This window comes from Rhinopithecus roxellana, chromosome 15 (assembly GCF_007565055.1).
Source record: "Rhinopithecus roxellana isolate Shanxi Qingling chromosome 15, ASM756505v1, whole genome shotgun sequence".
NCBI lineage: Eukaryota > Metazoa > Chordata > Mammalia > Primates > Cercopithecidae > Rhinopithecus > Rhinopithecus roxellana.
Window position 1 is genome coordinate 45,678,394 of NC_044563.1, and position 18,587 is coordinate 45,696,980.

At 38.9% G+C, this 18,587-nt stretch overlaps 1 long non-coding RNA gene across 1 annotated transcript in view; it reads left to right on the forward strand.

Annotated features, from left to right (window-relative positions):
• LOC115893601 overlaps positions 1-18,269 on the forward strand; it is a 44,116-nt gene extending 25,847 nt beyond the window's left edge. Inside the window, exons 8-10 of the long non-coding RNA XR_004053660.1 lie at positions 16,704-16,770; positions 17,094-17,152; positions 17,782-18,269. This is a non-coding gene — a long non-coding RNA (uncharacterized LOC115893601). The remainder of the gene's footprint in view (positions 1-16,703; positions 16,771-17,093; positions 17,153-17,781) is intronic.
• Positions 18,270-18,587: the final 318 nt, after the last annotated feature.

Sequence of the window (18,587 nt, forward strand, 5' to 3'; positions counted from 1 at the left end):
CCATAACACCAGGGTTCTGCATGGATTTCCCCCCTACTTTCCCTCATTTTCCACTTTTATAAGGAGGGAATATGTAAGTCCATTGACCATTAGGTGAAATGCTATCTTTCCCTCTGAGGAACGTGACCTTGTGTTTAAGGAACCTTGTTTTTAAAGATGAGAATGGGCACAGGATTGGGCTGACAAAGGGCAAGTGAGGCAAATGGAAAGAACATTAGAGAAACCTAGTGCCCTCCTCCTTCATATTCCTGGCTTGAACTGTTTACAGAGGGGCAATGGATACCCAAACTCAGGACCTAGCCCGTGCCTCTAAAGGTTTTCTAGAAAGGAGAATGGAACCTGGGAAGGCTGTTGAGTGTACCAGACATCTCTGATGTCCAAGAAATGGGTCTTAGCTTCTAACAAACAGGTAAATTGGTAGCCCTATGATTTCTTTTGTAACCTACATATTATCAGCCCACAGAGATAAACTAATGTACAAAAGAATGCACAGCAAATCAGTTTCTCATCACTCTAGGGCCTAAGAAACACTTTCCAAGACATCCATACATTCAGTAGATGTTATGAAAAACTAGGAATGTCTCAACTAAATATCTGTGTTAGCCTTAATTATCTCCAAAACGAACAACTTAAAGTCCCTTAGATATACCCTAAGCTTTCCCATCCCCATGCATTTATTCAAACTATTCTCTCTACCCTAAAGATCCTTCTCCATCAAACATTCCTCCTACCACTGAGCACTACTGATCCAAATTCTACCATGGTTCAAGTCCCATTTCAAGTACTGACTTCTTTATAAAGCCTTCTCTCATTTTTTTGACTTCAGTTGTAGCTACTTTTTTATGAGTTTATGTTTTGCCTCATTAATGTGTGTGTATGTTCCTTAAAACCTCATATTAATTTTAATATTTGCTCATATCCAAAACGGTGTCTGGTTCAGGTCCTTCAACAAAGTAGGCTTTCAAAAAAAACAAAAAATTCTGTGGATCATTTGTTTAACCAGAGCACAGTACCCAAGATCCTCAACTGTAAATGGAATGTTTGTACTATTTAGAAGTCTGAACCACAGAGAAAATTGTTAACAAGAATTTCAATTCAAAACAAACAACAAAATTCTAGAAGATTTCCTGAGTTCAACACATTCCAACTAAGTTCTGTACCTTCTGCACGTTTTTCCAAGACAGCTGAATTATTTGAATTCAAGTTTGAAATAATAAGCCCAAGGCACAGCAAGATCTTCAATCATCAACGAAGATTCAGTTATAATCTTTCTAAAGTTTGTGTGTGTGCTTTCTCAAGAAGGAACATGGACTGATATTTTGAAAATGTTTGAACAGAAAAATTGACCTAAATATGTCTCTGATAAATATTACTTATGCAGAAAATAAAGCCATCACATGCCTCATCCTCATCTTGGTTCATAAATGCTTTGCTGTAATTCCTCATCTCCCTAAATAATTAAGAGGCATGGAGATGTAAAATGTGAGATGGAATGTTTATACGTACTGTCTTTGATGCTTTATAGACACGATCTCATTTAATGTTATCAACAACGCTACAAGGCAGATATTATATATACCTGTCTTACAGATGATAGAACTGAGGCTGAGGAAGAGGTTAAGTAACTGCTCCAAAATCACAGAGCTGACAGTAAACCCAGATCCAAATCTGTCTCTTTGGTTTCAACCCTTATAGTTTTTTCACAGTACCATACTGCCTTCTTAAAGTGTTTTCACAGCAATCCAAACAGATGAGAAAAAAAATGGGTTGAGATTTTTAAAAAGTTTAAACATGAAAATGCAGTGTAGTGTAATGAAACAAATCACAACACTGGACCAGGTGACAGGAGATGTGATTCTTACTTGGCTGTAACCCACCAGCTGTATGACCACAGCCACGTTACACTGCGGAATGCTTCTTGAAGATCACCTATCTCTATCCAGTCACTTCCCTTTCAGAAGAGGAATTTGAAACCCAGATGAAGCCATCTGCCTACACAGGAGCAGAATTCACGTTTACTAAACCCAACTAGGGCTCCTTTCACTGGCTGGTGTCTCTTCTCCTTGGGCCTTTGTCTCCTTGTTTAAAAAGCAAATCTTCAAGACTTACTTAGATTGTGGTATGCAAACATAGAAGATTTTATTATGATTTCTTAGTGTGTAACTATAAAATGTGAGAGTTCTCAGAGGTACTATGAAAGACCATACAGCCTCTGAGCCTTTGTGAAAGTGCGTGCATGTGTGTATGCGTGTGTGTGTGTGTATGTGTGTGTGTGTGTGTGTGAGAGAGAGAGAGAGAGAGACAGAGAGAGACAGAGAGAAAGAGAGGGAAAGAGAGAGAGAGAAGACTTGTCCTGGAGAGAAACCTATCCCTAGGGCTGCCTCAGATTCTAACTTCCTATCACCAGATAAATTCCCATTCAGTATTTCCCTCATACATTTTTTACTTATGGGGCCTCTGAGTGAGTTTCTGTTCCTTATAACCAAAACAAAAAACAAAAACAAAACAAACAAAAACCTTACTCATTAGAAAATAGAAAAAAACTTTAATTCTTTCTAGAGCATCAAATGACACTCTGACACTGATAGAGTGTATATAGGTAGAAACACCCAAATGCTAGTACTCTGAACAATATTACATACATCACCAGAAAAAAAGACCATTTACTCCCAGGCCTCTCTCCAGACCTTCAATCTTACTCCTCCACCGAAATACTATTAGAAATATGAAAAAAAAAAAAAAAAAGGCTAAAACCTGGCAGCATTTGAGGTTGGGCTCAACAAGGCTGTGGTGAGACAGCCCTCCTTGCCGCTCACTGCATTTGGCACATGTGTGCTTCCTATAGGTATATTTTGGGGCCTGGATCCTCAGGACACTATTTGGTTTAGTGATGGATGAAGTTTTATTGAAATACCTCTCTACCTAGAGAGAAAGCCTGTGTTACCTTAGGAATTAATATATAATGCCATAATGGAGTGTAGGAGAAGGGTATGAGCAACATTTTCCAAAATATTTTCCTTAAAACCCTAGTCCTGTGACATGCTACATGATGAAAGTTTCCAAAGTCAAAAAAGTTAGGGAAATGCTGCCTTCTGCATCCACCTTTTATAGAGTCATAATGCCCACAAACATGTTAAAAGTGGTCCTCTGTTGGTTCCTGTCTGTACCAGATTTCTAAATTTGGGACTTGGCTCCTTTCTGCTCTCTCTCCAGGTGATCTCATCCAGTTCTGTGACTTTATTTGTTTATTCGGGCTTTTTTGAGAGTGTCTCACTGTGTCACCCAGGCTGGAGTGTAGTGGCACAATTTCAGCTCACTGCAACCTCCACCCTCTGGGTGCAAGTAATTCCCATGCCTCAGCCTCCTGAGTAGCTGGGATTATGAGTGTGCACCACCACACCTGGCTAATTTTTGTATTTTTAGTAGAGATGGGGTTTTGCCATGTTGGCCAGGCTGGTCTCGAACTACAGGCCTCTAGCAATCCACCCGTCTCAACCTCCCAAAGTGCTGGGATTACAGGCGTGCGCCATCATGCCCGACCCCAGTTCCATGACTTTAAATGCCATCTGTATGCTGATGATTTCCCAACATATATCTCAAACCTTTCTCCTAAACTCCAGACTCAGATATATATATATATTATAAATTATCATATATATTACTTATTTTATTATGTTATATATATATAATCTATCTACTTGATAGCACCTCTTACACATGTATTACACCATTACTTTCAATGACAAAAACCACCATTACTTTTGCACCAACCTAAATAGGTATCTTGAACTTATCACGGATAAGGCTTCATTTCCTTCACCCCTTTAAGCCTCTGCTTCCTAGTCTGTCTTGGCTCAGTCAATACCACCATCATGTATGTAATTGCTCAAGCCCCAAAGGTGAAAGTCATCAGTGTCTTCTCTCTGATTTCCATTTCTCACGTTAACTCATCAGGAAGTTCTGTTGTCACTACGCCTCAGATATGTGCTGAAGCCATTCACTTCTATCTGCACTGACACTCCTGCCATCTCTCAAAGGAACTACTACAAGAGCCTAACCGGTTTCCACTTGTAATCTTAGCCTCTAAATTTCATTCTCCACACAACATGCAAGGAATTTTTCTTTTTCAAATCATAAGTCAAATCATGCCAGGGCTTAAAACCTTCCAAATTGCTTTCTATTGCACCAACAACATCTTACTTTTCTAAGATCATACCTCATCACTTCTACTCCCCACCTTAATTATTCAGCTCCAAACACAGAAGCTCCTTTCTCTTCTTCCAGCAGGCCAAGCTTTTTCCTGCCAGGTCTTTAGACTCACTGTTTCCTCTGCCTCCTGGGCTTCCCCACTTCCAGTTACACCCTATAACCTTAACCCTTAAGGTCTTCAAAGTCCATACCATGATTTGAAATGCTCTTGTTTGTTTGTTGATCTTTTCTGGTGAACCCCACCTACAAGGCAAATTCCATGAGGGCAGGGTAAGGATTTTATCTGTCCTGTTCACTCTTTACCAGGGAATCCTCAGTACCTGTAGTAGTGCCTAGCACAATATAGGTGCTCAATAAATATTTGTTAACTGCATGGAACGGTTTGAGAAATTATGCAATGGAGAAAACTATGAAACTTTGTTTAACCCAGCATTCCTCAGATTTATTTGACTATAGAATACTACCTGCCTTTGTAAAGAATATTTATTATCCCAGCGATCATTTCCTAGATTACAGTTTGGTTTATGCTGGTTAAACATCAGTATTGAGAAGGACTAATATTTGAAACCCAGTAAATCTTAAACATCAAAACTTGAAAATCTCTTGTAAGCTAGCAATTTGGCAGCTCTTCGTGAGTACAGGATATTTTTAATTAGGAGAATAAAAAGTAAGTTTAGTTTTAAAAGTAAGTTCTTGGGTGTTTTTTCTTTGAGATGTGGGTTCGAAAAACAGAGATAGTGGCTCAAGATCACAGGGCTCAGGGAAGGGTGAGGTGTTGGTGGAAGAGGAGAAGGAGTCCAGACAGGATATAGCAAAATTAAGGGATGTGGTTGACTAAGAGTAGATGAGATTGAGGCCCAGTAAAGAGTTCCTACTTAAAATGGAATTTTTAGAAACAGAAACCTGCAGTTGGAAACTTGGCTATTTTTATACTGTGTATGTTTTCTGTAATTATTTCTTTTCTGTTTTCCCTCATGTTTAGTAAAGCTGTTCTTGAAAATACCAGCCTGTCTCAGTTATGCCAAGGGAAAACATTTTTGTGCACATTAAAATTTTTAAAGGAGAATCATACCACCTTGGGGGAGGGGTGAATAGGTGATATGGTGACAGAATCTGGAAAGCAGAAACCCAAAGTAAGGATGAGAATGAGGCTGCAGAGTCAGGGAGAGTGGTTTACCCTCTTCTAACCTGGAGACATTCTTTCAAGACTAATTTGGTTAATCTGTCAAAACTTTGGAAGGTTTTGTATTGAGCCTTAAGTAGACAAGGCTAATTCTTTACAAAGTCACATGTATACATTATTGAGCTATAAAAAACAGTTGGTAAAGGAATTGTCTGGCGGGCTTCTGTGCCTGGGCTGCCTGCATATTGGAAACTAGATCTAGATTTTTTAAAGTATCAACATGGGTAAGCATAGAAATGCTGTGCTCTAAGGGATGTAGTTAGAAATCTGGGTAATTACCTAACTGGCAGTTCGTAAAGGAATTACCAGACAGTTGGTAAAGGAAATTAAAAGCCCTAAATGAAATTAGATAGGGAGAATTTGAGGAAGTCCACAAAGGTTTGAAATGTATGCAAAGATATGAAAAGTTTTGCGCATGTAGCAGAGTGCTCTGAGTTCAGATCTCAGTATTTTTTAGTCCATGATTGCACTAAGATTAGCAGCTGGACTTGACTTTGGGACAGGATCTTGCTTTATTCTCAGAGAGATCAGTGGGGATAGAGGGGCAGATTTCAGTCATCTTTATGACTGAAACCCAGAGGAATAACCCAGATGTAGGGGCTTCAGATTAGGGAAGTTGAGTATTGTATCTAGTAAGATAAAGAGCTTGCTCTGGGGCTCATAAGTTTTAATCCTGAAAGGATGCTGATATGGTTTGTGATTTTTCTTCATTAAGTAAGATCTGGTCTTAGAGTGTATACTAGGGTTTCCAGAGGAACAGAGACAGAGAGAGTACAGAGAAAGAGAAAAAGAGAGAGAGACTTATTATAAGGAATTGGCTCACATGATTATGAAGGCTGACAAGTACAAAATCTGCAGAGCTGATGTGCCAGTTTGAGTCTCAAAGCTGGAAGCTACTGTAGAGCCAGGAAGAACTAATGTCCATGTTTGAAGTTTTGTCAAGCAAAATAATTTTCTTACTCAAAGAAGGATCAGCCTTTTGTTCTATTCAGGCCTTCAATTGATTGGATAAGCCCCACGCATAAAGTGGAAGGCAATCTGCTTTACCCAGATGAGATTTAAATATTAATCTTCTCCAAAATATCCTTACAAAAACACCTGGAATAATGTTTGGCCAAATATCTTGGCACCCAGTGGCACAGTCAATTTGACACATAAAATTAACGATCACAGGAAGAAAGGAATGTGCATGATCAGATTTACATCCAAGGAGATGAGCTGGCCCCAGAAACATGGTAGCAGATTGGATATAAGGAGTGAGACAATCAGGCCCTATGCCAGGCATGGCCAATGGGTTTCATGATAATGACACTTGAGATTCCATTTAAGTTCTTCTTTTCTACATTGTGTTTCTCATCTGTTATCTTCGAGGCTTAGTGTTATGGGTTTAACTGTATTCTCCCAAAAAAGATATGTTGAAGCCCTAGCCCTTAGTACCTCAAAATGTGACCTTAAAGGCCGGGCACGGTGGCTCAGGCCTGTAATCCCAGCACTTTGGGAGGCCGAGGTGGGTGAATCACCTCAGGTCGGGAGTTTGAGACCAGCCTGACCAACATGGAGAAACCCTGTCTCTACTAAAAATACAAAATTAGCTGGGTGTGGTGGCACATGCCTGTAATCCCAGCTACTCGGGAGGCTGAGGCAGGAGAATCGCCTGAACCCAGAAGGCAGAGGTTGTGGTGAGCCAAGATTGTGCCACTGCATTCCAGTCTGGGCAAGAAAAGCAAAACTCCATCTGAAAAAAAAAAAAAGTGACCTTAATTGAAGACGGGGTCTTTACAGAGATAATCAAGTTTAAAAGAGGTCATTAGGCTAGACCCTAGTGCAGTATGACTGACATCCTTATAGGACTAGCAACTGGGATACAAAAACAAAGAGAGTACAAAGGGAAGATGATGTTAGAGGCATAAGGAGAATATAACCATCAACAGGTTAAGGAGAAAGTCCTCAGATAGAATACCCTTGCTGACCTCTTGATTTCAGACTTTAGACTCCAGAACTGAGAGACAATAAATTTTTGTTGTTTAAGCCCCTCAGTTTGTGGTACTTTGTTATGATAGCTCTAAGAAACCAATACATTTAATACAGTGTATTAAACACAATAGCCTGTGTTAACTGTACTTGGAAGGATGAAGGAAGGAGTAGAGAATAAAACAACTCAGGGGAGAGGGAGCGGCAGCACTCAGAAGAGGGCATGAAATGGCAGACGCAATTGGGAACAGTTTCTGGAGTAGCAAGCAGTGGTCTATGGGAGTCTCAAATGAAATAATAAAGGTGATATGATTTTGTATTAAAAATGCTATAACTAAGGGCAGTTATCACTATGACCATTGATGATATCATACCCCCAAATATGTACCGGCTACTGAATGGAAAAACTACTGATACAACTAGTTCATAGTGATCATTCCTGTGTTTGATCAACTGAGAAACATTAATGGGATTTATATTAACTTTGAATATGTTAAAAATTAAAAGGTTTATATTAACATTGACAGTGTTGAAAAGTAAAGGGTACACATTAACTTTGACACTGTTAAAGATTAAAGGGATAATCTTTGACTATCTGCATCAACAACTGAGGGACAAACATCTTGATAGAGGATTCATGGGAATGGCAGAAACTACAACATCCAACATGATGTTGTAGTTTGGTGGTTTGGTGGTTGGGTGGTTTGGTGTCTGACATGACATCCAACATGATGGCATGATCTCGGCTTACTACAACCTCCACCTTCTGGGTTCAAGCGATTCTCCCCCCTTATCCTCCCGAGTAGCTGGGATTACAGGCGCCTGCCACCATGCCCAGCTAAGTTTTGTATTTTTTGGTAGAGATGGGGTTTCACCATGTTGGCCAGGCTGGTCTCAAACTCCTGACCTCAAGTGATCCCCCACCTCCGCCTCCCAAAGTGTTGGGATTATAGGCATGAGCTGCCGTGCTCGGCCTTGAACCAGTTCTGATGTAATGCCTCTTGCAGGAAAATCCCAGGAGTTTTGGGGATGCTTGTTTCCGGTTCCACTACAAAACATCACAGTCTTAGGTAGACTTAATACAAGTGGACATAATTATGCAGCCCTGTTCCACATCATTAGTGAGAGTAAATGCCTCCGCCAGGATTCTGCCAACACTGTTTCTAGCGAGACATCCATTAGTAAACATTGCAGTCTTAAAATACTGGTTGGCTTCTGTGCCTGGGCTGTCTGCATAATGGAAACTAGGTCTAGATTTTTTAAAGTATCAACATGGGTAAGCATAGAAATGCTGTTAACTAAGGGATGTAGTTAGAAATTTGGGGAACCCAGAATTTTGGTAAAGCCTTTTAAAATTTCTTCTTTTCAAATTTAAAATGTTCTTAATGAAAATATGAAAGTATTCCTTGTCTTGTGATGATGCCAAGTAAGGGGCTAACTGGCTCCCTAGCTCTAACTCTGTCTTGCTCAGTATCACCATTTTACTTTCTTCATAGAGACTAGAATACATTAAAACACCGTTCTCTTCAATCTTAGTATTTGATCTATCCAAGTGGGTATTTCTAACAAATTGAAAGGATTTAATTGAAATGCACATTGTAAATAATTGTAATAATTTACACATTCTTAAAAATAACAATCCTTCTAGTTAGTAGATGCTCGACAATTTCAAAAACACCCTGTGTTCTCTCTTTTGATCCTTGACAACCCTGTGAGGTGGAAAGTGTACATGATACGGGTGGGAAAACTGAAGCTTGGAGAGATCAAGAATTTGGCCAAGGTCACAAGCAAATTAGGCTGTTTTCAAGATCTGCCTAAGGGTTTGTGATAATATTTTCTTAGTATTCCTTGTCAAAGGAGGAGAAACTGCCAGTTAGGTGGGAGAGTTCCAAACTCTGTAACCTGCACACAAGTCCTGTGATCTCATCTGGCTTTGAGCTCCCCAGGCTTGCTAGAACACCCTGAGTGATAGCTGCCTCTGTTACTTGTCTAGAACAAAAGGTGTTTAACCTAAAATGATTTTACTTTCCACATGTAAGTAGTAGAAATCACAAAGTCTTATCAGAAAGCCAACGTGATAAGAACTTTTTGAGACTTTCACAAACCAGTAGTACTGACATGGTTACAAACCTCATTGCCTTTTTGAGAAAGAATGACAAATAAATGAGAATGGTAAATTGCAGAGATTAGCTTAGAAGCAGTGATTCTTGGTAGGTATTGTTAAAGAATAAGACATTGAGCTTGCTGAGTCTCCTTCCCAGGAAGAACTCCATGAACTTCCATATGGGCTTTTCTTTTACGTTCATCACAACAGCCCCACTGACAGTTATCTAGACAGAAATTATGATCCCCATTTTACCTATAGAAAAGCTGAGGGTTCAGAGATCAATGGAATATTCCAAGGTCACATGGTGTCATCAGAAGAGACTCACACCAGAGCTAATTTCTCTTCAATGATTTGATTATTACATGTGACTTGCTTGAGGTAAGCAAAGGAAAATATTTGGAGAATGAGGACATTTATGACATGCTTATCAAATATGCAGGTGACTGAGGACTGAGTGCTATGCTAGTCTTAGCTCTGATTTGGACAAGTTACTTAACCCTTCTGGGCCTCAATATCCTTCTTGGGGAAATGAGACAGTTGAACTAGATTAGGTTTTTCCAACTTTCTTTTTTTTAAATTGATAAAAGCTGATCCCACCTCCTGCTTGGCTCCCTCCACTGCCTACTAGACCCTTGGATACAGTCTAAAACCACAGTATGAGGTCATCTGAAAGTTTCTTCCTGTTCCTAAATTCACTGTTTTTATGATTGAAAGCAACTAGCCTCCTAATTTGCTACCTCTTCATGTTCCCTGCAGCATCTTGTCATCTTGTGGTATGAGAGCCCCACACATGACGTCAGAGGACCTGGGAGTGAATCCCTACAACCAATTATCTATGGAGCCTTAATCAAGTTGCTTCACATCTCTAAATCTCTGTTTCCTCATCTATAAAATGAAGACAGTAACCCTTCCCAGGCAAGAGTGCTTTGTAAACTGTAAGAGACTAAACAAATGGATGGTGTCATTAGTATTACCTCCTATGTACAATACCCTTCTCCATGGAGAGACGGCTTTATCCTTAGAATGACTCTGAGTACCAGTATGGGTTGAGCTGCTCTTCAGCAAGCTTGCCTTGGTATCTATTGTATTTGGGCTTCATCTTCCCTGTGAGCTGAAAGCCAAGTCAGTAGAGAGGATGTGAGCTATCAACACAGCAAATAATTAAACCAAGGAGACGCCATCATTCAGTCCAAAGGGAAAATTATCCCCATATGGTGACCTTGATAATAATTACCCAGCTATGTTTCCCCCTCCACATGAAGTCATGCCCCAATAATAATTATTGTCATTTGAGTGCTTACTTCATGCTAAGTAGATACTGTTTTTTACATGAGTTGTCTCATTTAATCTTCATAAGAACCTTTTCAATGGCATTACTCCTAATCTGTAGTAAGAAATAATCTGAAAAATAGCGCATTATTCCTATTTTGTAGCTTGGAAAGACTAAGTAATTTGCTCAGGTTCATATAATCAGTAAATGGCAGAGCCTGGACTCTGAATTTAAACCTCTGAACTGATCACCTCTGCATCTTCCAATTGGAAGAAATTATTTTCCACACTCAGTATGAGGGCCAACAGCCTCATTCCTCTTTATCTTTGCCATGCTTTAGTCAGCCCCATCTCTCCATTTTAGTTACTATTTTCATCTCTTTCTCTATTCAAAAAGGCTCCATTCATCTTCATAAAACTCAGAGGTGGGAAGCACCTATTAGTCATTGATGTCCCCACTAACTACCACCCCCCTACTTGTTCTCTGTAGCATGCTTTCTGCTCAGGGAGCCTCAGGAAATGAAGCCCAATCTCTTCCATGGGGAGTTAGTTCCATAACTAATTCATCTCTGTCAGGAAGATTTTCCTCTTAGGTTTATCCTCTTCTTTAGTTTTGCATTTTACCCAATTATTTCTCTCTGTGGGCTGCACACTTCAGCTCTTCAGATCACTTTGCCTAAGCCTGCCCAGGCTCTCAGCAGTGATTTTGCTGAGCTGCCTCTTTCCCTTTTTCCATAGCCAGAGTAGCTTTCTTATTAGCACCTGGAGGATGGTGTCTCCAGTGGACGGAGGTAGAGGTGAGCTATGGGAGGATGCTGGGAAAGAAAGTGAGGAGGAAGAAGTGTTAGCAGGAGGTTTGAAACCTGCTTAGTCAGAAACTCTTGGACCCAATTTGGCTTGGACCTTTCTCTTAAGTTGCCCCTCTACTGGCAGCAGAGGCATTTGCTATCCAGCTAGGCATGATTCCATTAGGATGCTGTGCCAAGCCCTAAAATTGGTGCCAAGAATCACAGAAATAAATGGAGTGCACCAGTACAAAGGAAGACATTGTGGTACAGTGAAAAGCATGTCAGCTTTAGGATTTGAAAAATCTAGTTTAAATCATTGTTCCACTTTTTACATAACTATATGGTTTGGTAAGTCATTTTACCTCCTGATCTTCAGCTTACTCATTTATAAAATGGAGAGATAATACCTAGCTCAGGAATTTCCGTAAGGATTATGGAGAATGGCCTGACACATAGTAGGCACTCAATCAATGACAGCTATTATTTTTCAAAGCCCTAATTCCAAACCACTTCCTCATAACCATGTTTCTTATTTGGAGTCTCCGGGCAACTGGCCTTACCTCTTATTCTTCCGTTTTCACTGTGCTACAAACCAGCCTATAGCATTCTCATGTTTTAGCTTCACCTGCAGCATCAACAGTTCCAGACAGTTCCCCACAGTTCCCCACTGCCTTGAAAGCAGAGCTTTTAAATCCAAATCAACATTAATTTTGTTTTTCAATTTTTACTTTGATGTGAACTTTACCACTGCCATGTTGACAGGGACATGGATACTAATCTATAGGATAAAGCCCATTTATTAATAGGCTCTAAATGAATGTTGGCAATTTCTCACTTGCATCGAAGACCCATTCCATATGCATTGGTATTGGCAGTAGTATCTTAATATGCAAACAAAACCCAACTTGAACACATTTTGTTACAACACTCTTTTCAAGTGAATGCATATAACCATCAGCCAAAAGAACACTGCCTGTCTCTTGGATACCTGAAATCTACTCATTTAACAAATATTTATTGAGAGTCTACAATGTACAGAAGACTTTGAAGGTGCTGGGATACATGATAGGACATGAGGTTAGCATGGTAGTTATGGGGTCACTAAAGCAAATCCCCTCTTTAATGTAGCTTACATTGTAGTGAGAAACACATGATACACAAGTAGACACACAAAAAAAATAACTTGAGATAATTGCTTCAATGGAGAAAACTAAGCAAAGTGATATAATAGTGACTAGAGAGACTATTTTGTTTATTTATACGTTTGTTTTTACTTTAACTTAAAATATCAAAATAGTAGATGCACATCGGCCAGGCGTAGTGGCTCATGCCTGTAATCTCAGCACTTTGGGAGTCCAAGGTGGGCAGATCACTTGGGGCCAGGAGTCTGAGACCAGCCTGGGTAACATGGCGAAACCCTGTCTCTACTAAAAACAAAATACAAAAATTAGCCAGGTGAGGTGGCGCACGCCTGCAGTCCCAGCTACTTGGGAGGCTGAGGCATGTGAGTTACTTGATTGAGCTGGGAGGCAGAGGTTGTAGTGAGCTGAGATTATGCCACTGCACTCCAGCCTGGGTGACAAAGTGAGATTCTGTCTTAAAAAAAAAAAAAAGAAAGAAAGAAAGAAATGGATGCACGTAATTCTATTTTTTTAAATTTTTACCAATAAAAAGAAAGCTGGAATCGATGCAAATAATTTTTTAAAATTTATGTAATTCTCAAATACTTTAATTGGGAGAGGTGGGGTAGAAAGGCTCCTCTGAGGAGATGATAACTGAGCTGAAACTTGGATTATGAGGAGACAGCTATGAGAAGGCCTGGGGAAAACCACATCAGGTAGAAGGAATAGCAATCCAAAGGCTCTGAGTGCAAATGAGCTTGGTGTACAGGTTAATGAGATAGGAGGAAAAAGTACAATGTAGTTAAAATGAACCGAATGAAAGGGTGAAAGGTAAGAGGTGAGATTGTAGAGGTGGAGAAAGGCCAGATCATACAGGGTTTCACAGGGTATGGAAAAACTGTTGGTTATGTTCTAATTACAGTGGGAGGCTATGGATGGGGTTGGAATAAGCAAAGGAGAGATATGGACTTGTTTCTAACAGATGATTCTATATGCTGGACAGAGGGTGGAGTATGGAGGGGCAACAGTGAAAACAGGAATCCTTTGCAAAAGTACAGGTAAATGATGATAGTGGCTTGGATTAGGATGATATCAGTGGTGATGGTAAAATTCAGGATTTATTTTGGAGGATTAACCTCTAGGATTTGTTGATGAATTGGATTTTGGGAGCAAGGCAAAAAGAAAACCAGAAAGAGTCCTAGGTTTTGACTTGAACTCCTTGGGGTATGGTGGTGCTATTTACTGACATATGAAAGACTGGGTGTAGAACATGTTTTGGGGATTGGGTTTTGATTTGAAAATGTTAAATGTGATAGACCTATGAGACAATCATAAGGGGATCTCTAAAAGCCAGTTTGCTTGGCTATTACAGGATACTCCCAATTCCCCTCTCTCACACTGCACATCCAGCTGGTTGGCTAGGTTAGGGATCTGCCAGAAAAAGAAGCAACATGCATGCTAGTCCAGATGCATTTCTGATTAATTTGCAATTTTTTCCTGAGAGTTGATTCTTGGGGTCAGAGGAGCATGGTGGGCACTCCTTGGAGAGCTGTAGTATATTCTAAGATGTGTCTAGATACCTGTGGTTGATGAAGGAAGTAGTTTCCCAGAACAGAGTTATATTTGGCCAAAAACATTTCCAGTGACATTTTTCACTTGGCACATAGATAGAAGATGGCATCATGTGAGGAAATAATACAATGACATGTTTCCTATACATAGACTCTTCCACTTCAGATTCTGGTTCCTAGATTTATAGATGTTAGATAGGGAGTAGCTAAAAAAAAAATTGGTTTAGCCCCTGATCTCAGGGACACAATGCCTAGAAGAATCATACTACTTTTTGTAATAGCATCTTCTGCCTTGGAGAACTGGTCCTTTTCTTCAACATTCTTACTTTACACCTTCAGGTTCCTCAAAACATATTTTCAGCTACAAAATTAAGAGTGAATGAAATACATTAAATATAGGCAAAACTCGACTGGGCATAGTGGCTCATGCCTGAAATCCCAACACTTTGGGAGGCTGAAGCGAGAGGATTGTTTATGCCCAGGAGTTCGAGAGTAGCCTGGGCACCATGGCGAAACCCCATCTCTACAAAAATTAAAAATTAAAAAATTAAAAAATATAGAGAAACTCATTTTAAAAATTATGCTATATTTAGATTATTGTATTAATGTTAACGTAATCAATATATTTATACAACAAAACACCACCAAATTAGCACAATTTAGAAGAAAGTCTACCTGTAAAGGAGTTATTAAATATTTATTTTACAATTATGATTTAAAAAACTTTAAATTCACATAGTATTAAATATGAGGGCTTTGCTAGGAAACATTTTGTCTATTCAGGCTCACTGACCTATAGGAAACAATAAAAATCCTGTCAGAAGTAAAATTTAAGTTGTTGGTCTTAAATTCTTTTTTAAGAAAGAGATACACAAATTTATATGCTTGTAAAATTAAGAACTGCAAGTATAAAATTATTTTCTACAAATATGAATATCTAAAATGCTGTATTTAAGTTGCATATTTGGTTGATTTCAAAGATATGAGAGTGGAGGTGAATAAAGAGGAGAAGAGGTAAAAGAAAGTTGGAGGAAGGGAGGGATAGGAAGAGATTTGTTAAATGAAACGAAATCACAGCTAGATAGGAGGAACAAGTTCTAGTGTTCTATAGCAGTGGAGGATGACTATAATTAACAATAATACATTATAGAGTTTCAAATAGCTAGAAGGAAGATGGTGAAAGTTCCTAACACAAAGAAATTATAAATGTTTGAGAGGATGGCTATGCTAATTACACTGATCTGATCACTATACATTGTAAGTATTGAAACATCACTATGTACCCCATTAATATGTACAATTATCATTTGTCTATTAAAATTAATTAATTATATTTTTTTAAAAGAAGAAAGTCAAAGAAAGAGACAAAGAGGGAAGGGAAAACAATTGATAAAGGAGGAGAGGAGGAGACAGGAAAAAAAGAAAACAAACAAGATATACACATACAAAGAAACAGAAAAATAGGCAGTGAAAGAGAGGAAAAGCAAAAGCAAATGAACATGAGAGTGATGTGCTGGTGGTGAGCAGGTGATATGGTTTGGATCTTTGTCCTCACCCAAATCGCATGTTGAATTGTAATCCCCACTGTTGGAGGTGAGACCTGGTGGGAGGTGACTGGATCATGGGGGTGGTTTTTCATGAATGGTTTAGCACCATCCCCTTGGTGCTGTTCTCGTGATAGTGACTGAGTGAGTTCTTGTGAGATCTGGTTGTTTAAAAGTGTGTAGCACCTCCCCTGACTCTCTCTCTTGCTCCTACTCCGGCCATGTAAGATGTGCCTGCTTCCCCTTCCCCTTCTGCCATGATTATAAGTTCCCCGAGGCCTTCCCAGAAGCTGAGCAGATGCCGCCATGCTTCCGGGTAAAAATTACCGAGTCTCAGGTATTTCATTATAGCAGTGTGAGAACGGCCTAATACAGCAGGTGAATTATTCTACTCATACCTTGGAGTTCACTGTGGACTTCAAGTGTCTGTCCTTTGAAATATGAAGTAGCTGCTTAACCACTGCCCAAAGCCCCTCAATTTCTCTTGACTTTTGGCCTTTCTTCCAAGACACTGGTAGTTACATCAGCCCACCAAAGGAAACATGTGCTTTGGGCTACTGTGGTAGTGACCAGAATAATATTATCTTGGGGCAAAAAGAATTAAATTAGTAGCCAGACATCCCACAGACCAGAGACCACCAAACACTGTCAAGGTTAACAAAACAATGGTAGCTCTTAGGACCTAGAATGCTATATAATCAATAGGATAGTTTTTCATATGCAAATTATACTTTCAAAGTGATTGAAAATCATTTTCTCCCAAATGTTGAAACTTCTTCCCTGGGATATTATTTAGCTTTTCTAACACAAAGTTCTTAGATTAATTTCTGGTGTATCATGTCTACATAAGAAGAAATGGAATGCCATGGTTTTTGACAATTGCTTTATAGCAAGATCCTTTCAGCCTATCAGACCCTTTAACTCTTTTCTCACTATACAGGCTTGTAGCTGTAACTGTCCTCTTGCTGCTTGATCCCTCTGTTACCTTTCTGGAATCTCCCCTGAGGGTAAGCTCGTTACCAAACTGTGATCTCCCCTAAGCCATAAATCCAACCCCACCCCGCTGCATATGGACACTAGTCTGTTTCCAAGACCACCTCCCTTCATGGTTGTAAAGCAGAAATGTAACACACTGATAGAAACAAATGGAGGAAGTAGAATTTTTTGAAAGCCAAGGAAGCTGCCACATCCTGTAATGAAATTTAAAAAATAATCACCATTGTCTACATTAAACCAATACCACAAAATAAAAGGGTGTGTGGGTGGGGGAGGCGGGATTTGTTGATTTCAATAGCAACCTGCTGACATATTCCCCCTTTTCTTGTCACAGATTGTCTGTCCCATTTCTGCATCAAAAGCCTGAAGGTTTTGTTTGCTGGGTCTCTCAAGGTAATATTAGAGCCTGTGTTCTGCACAAAAACTAGCTCAACTCAGCTTGCATTCTCTGAAAACGTTAGCTTGACTCAGGTGAATTATTTCTTGCATTTGTACATGACAACCTGATCCTTATAACTAGGCATACTTATCAAAAGACTTTGAAAGATTTCCCTTCTCAGCATCAAGGTAGAACAAGAAGTTGGACATATGTACTGTGCATGATTTTCTTAGTTTTTTTTCCAGTCAAGATTAAGAGTTGCACTTACCGAAAAAGAATGACCTTATAGTTTGAATTGCCAGCTTTAGAGAAATAATATACTAGATCCCATCAAATATCAAGACCTACTCTTTTCTCTATTTCCTTAACCAAAAGGGGCTCTTCCTAACAAAAATAACATCTACCTCAACACTAATATAGAATTAACTATAATCTTCAATCTATTTTGTGACCATTCCTAATCTTCCCCTGGGACTTCTACATGAGTCTTTTAAAACAATTTTACATATCAACTGGAGACTTTTAAGGTGGATTTAACTTTTTAATTTGCTGTATATATGCAATAACCTCTTGAAAATCTGGAGTGCACTTACTGGAATTATGCTTTCTTCTTTATCTCTCCTTTTTCTTTTTTTTGTCTGAGATGCAAGATTTGGCAACGTACAGAAGAAAATACACTGTTCTGATGCAGCACAGCTTTTGGAGCCAAGTAGACATGGCTTTGAGACCTTGGTCTAGTTATTCAACTTTTCTGTTGGTCTAGTTATTCAAACTTTCAGAGTTTGATTCCTGGAAATGGTAACACTCTCTATCTTATGGAATGCTATGAAGATCAAAAGAGATGTCAAAACTCTTGAGCCTAGTGGGTGAAAGATTGAAGATACAAGTAAAATTTTTATGTTCCCAGTTTCTATGGGGCCAGAGAATTGGATACTAGTTCACGGAAATGACTGTTTCCCAAATTTCCCCAATAATAAGAATTTCTTATGGTATTTGTTAAAAATACAATTTCCTTGGTCTCGTTGCAGACTTGATGATTCAGAAATTCCAAGACTTGGAAGCTAAGGAACTATATTTTTAACAAACACTCCTTATGATTCATACCATGAGAAAAGTTGCAAAAACACTGATATAGACTAGCAGTATCTGTTATGTTCTATAATTATAAGCAAAATTCAAAATAAAATAATATTTTAATAAATGAATTTTTTAATGTGTACAACTTCTTATGCTCCTAGTTAAATTACCCAGTTAAATATTTTAATTAAAATTTACACTAAATATCTAAACTTTAAGTCCACCTGTCTTTTTCTCTGTAGATTCCACAAAGCAGTCAAATTTCATTCTCATTAGTGTATAAAAAATAATTGCTTTTAGTTTTAACTAATTTAGTATTAGAAGAATAAGAGCCAAGAATATTATAAAGCATTTTAGTAATATAGAGTGCTA